Raw genomic sequence first — 2,922 nt, 5'->3', positions numbered from 1 at the left:
AGTAGTTGATTCTGGGGCATTAGCCCGGCTTCTCAGCATCCCTGCATGCTTAATTACGTACTACTAAGTAGATAGTCCAACTTAGTGTGCTGTATTGTTAATTAATAACACCACTAAGAAATTTTACTAATGATTCTAATTATCCCACTAAGTCACTAACTAATTTCTTAATCCGAACTAACCCTGTTCAAAAAGGCACCTTCCACAGTTCCACTTCTTTTTTAAGCCACTACAATACAAAGATCCACTGCCAAACTTTCCATTCATATTCCAAATCTTTATATTATATCCCATTACCACCTGAAACCCTAATTCTGAATCCTTGTTACTCAGACAATGGATCACCATAACAACAAAACAAAGAACATTAGCCCCACTAACACAACCGCATCTAGCATCAGCTTATGTACAACAAAGCATGCACTAAATCGTCTTGCTTCTTCTGCATCCTGAAAGAAACCAGACCCTCCATTAAAAGAGCCAAAATTTCTCTCTTCCTCCATGATTTACCCTTATTCGAAAGCCATGATCATGTTAATGTGCTAAGTGGCTTATGGAACTTAGCAATGAATTGCCCAGATGAACCGGATTTCCCTTCTCTCGGTGTTTTTGAGTGCATGGCGAGTTTTATAGAAAAAGGAGTTAGTGATAGAGATTGGCTTCTTAGACACCAAAATATATACATTCCTTACTATGCAGCTCATATTATAGGTTCATACACCATGAATAGACCAGATTTTTCCATTAAAGCCGTTCAAGGTGGTGTTATTCCACCTCTTATGGAGCTTTTAAGAGGGAAAATCAGTTGGGTTGAGCAAAGGGTGGCAGTTAGAGCACTCGGTCATATAGCGAGCTTTGAGTCAACTTTTGAAGCATTGGCTGAATACGAAGAAGAGGTAGTTAAACTATCTATGGATTTGTCTTCTTGCTGTCTTGATGTCGTTTATAAAATGTTTGTATCGGTTCAAGATAGAAGAAAAAGGCTTCATTACCACTGTGATCTTCTCACAAGAGGAATAGGTGGTTTAGAAATGGAGAACCGTAAGGCCGAAGAATGGGCTAGTCAACTACAATGTTGGTCTCTTTATCTTTTAAACTGCTTTGCTTACAAAAATAGATCCGTTAATCTCATTTGCTCTAGGAAGAATTTTTTGAAGGAGTTATGTGGAATGTGGGGAGGTTTAGTTAATGACGTATCGCCAGCTGGATTTGGGCTTATAAGGATCCTTTGTTATAGTAAAGTTGGTAGAAGATGTGTTGCTGATTTGGATGATGTTATATTGAGTTTAACTAATCTCTCAAGATCATCTGATGATTGGCAATACATTGGTATTGATTGTCTTCTTTTACTTCTTAAAGACCCAAAAACAAGGCCGCAAGTCATTGATACTGCGATTTCTTCTCTTTCTGATCTAATAGAGATCAAAAGCTTGGGAGGAAGATCAAATGTGGGTGAAGCGATTATAAACATAATTGTCTCAAACCATAAACAATGTTTGTCCAAGAAGGCTGAAGAGGTAATAGAGGAAGTATTGGGATTTCTGGACAGGAGGCAAGAAAAGATGGTCTCTAGTGACAAGATTAAGGAGAGATTAGGGTCGGTTGAGTTGATTAAGAAGCAAGGAAACGAATTGTTTTGGTCAGGAAATGTGGATGAAGCATTGAGAAAGTATTCTGAAGCATTGGATTTGTGTCCCTATAAAGATGAGGAAGGAAAGAGTAGTGCTTTATAGTAATAGAGCTCAATGTTATTTGTTAATGAGAGATTATGATGCGGTGATTAGAGACACGACACGAGCTCTTGTTTAACAAAACCGATTAATTCACATGGTAAGAGTTTGTGGAGAAGGTCACAAGCTTATGATATGAAAGGATTGGCTAGGGAGAGTTTTTTGGATTGTATAATGTTCGTGAATTGTTGTATGAGGTTTGGTTCTGATAAGTATTTGAAGATCCCACATTATGCTGCTAAGATGATCAGTAAGCAAATGGAGGCTACTTGGCTTTTTAGAGGTGCTGAAATGAAATCTTGTGTGGATAGTGAGAGGAGTTACATTTCAGGTGTGCTTCAGTACTATTGATTTTTGGTTTCTTGTTTTTTGAGTATAATTTGTTTGTGTTTCGTTTTTTGCAGGGCTATCGACGATCATGGAAGAGCCTTTGACTGGAAAAATGAGGAGGAAGAAGATGATAGAAAGAGGAAGCAGAAGATATGAAAGTAGGTCAAGTAGGTATCATCAGATGTAGGGTAATTCACTTTAAGAGAAAATTTTCTTACTGATGTTGATTTTCTATCCTGCATTTTTGGTTAGATAGGGAAGCAGGTTTTATTTAGCTGCATATTTTAGGCTTTTATTATTAGGTAAAGCATATCTAGAGATTTTAGTTCATGCTCTTTCAATTGTTTTTTTTTTGTCTTAAAACACATAACGTTACAACAGCCGATTCAGCACAAGGAATGGAAAGTTCAGATTTTTTTTCTTCTCCTTGTTGACTTGTTGCAAGTGATCATATGAATTTTCAAGTCACTAGTTTCTTTTCGAAAAGGGCCTATAGTGTTAAAATATAATTCAATCTCGTTACCTGTTATAGAAGTTTAGCAGTTTTATGTCTCTCAGTTATTTCTATCATTTAATGAAATTCTGTAATTCAATTTCTAGCTTAAATGTAAGAGTCGGTTATGTGAAGGGTAGTGGATTAGTTCCATACTTAGTCATGGATCAAAGAGGTAGTTAATGAGGTCGGTTATCTTAGTGTAAGTTAGAGCAGTTTCTAAATTATTCAATTAAGGAATCAGTTTTCCTCAACTACTGAACTCAAAAGCTCTCTAATTTCTTTGATCTTCTCAATCTCTATTCTACTAACATGTAGTATAATATTAAACCAAGACTCGCCAGGTTAGAAATACCTCGTGGAAAGTTA

General features: G+C 36.4%; 1 pseudogene; it reads left to right on the top strand.

Moving 5' to 3' along the window:
- Positions 1-404: 404 nt before the first annotated feature.
- Positions 405-2,216, top strand: LOC141249528 (uncharacterized; annotated as a pseudogene).
- The last annotated feature ends 706 nt before the right edge of the window (positions 2,217-2,922 follow it).

Source organism: Phyllobates terribilis, unplaced genomic scaffold, assembly GCF_046119375.1.
Source record: "Phyllobates terribilis strain yellow unplaced genomic scaffold, ASM4611937v1 Scaffold_4726__1_contigs__length_57779, whole genome shotgun sequence".
NCBI lineage: Eukaryota > Metazoa > Chordata > Amphibia > Anura > Dendrobatidae > Phyllobates > Phyllobates terribilis.
Note: the sequence above shows the minus strand (reverse complement) of the source record. Positions and strands in the feature narration are given on the sequence as shown.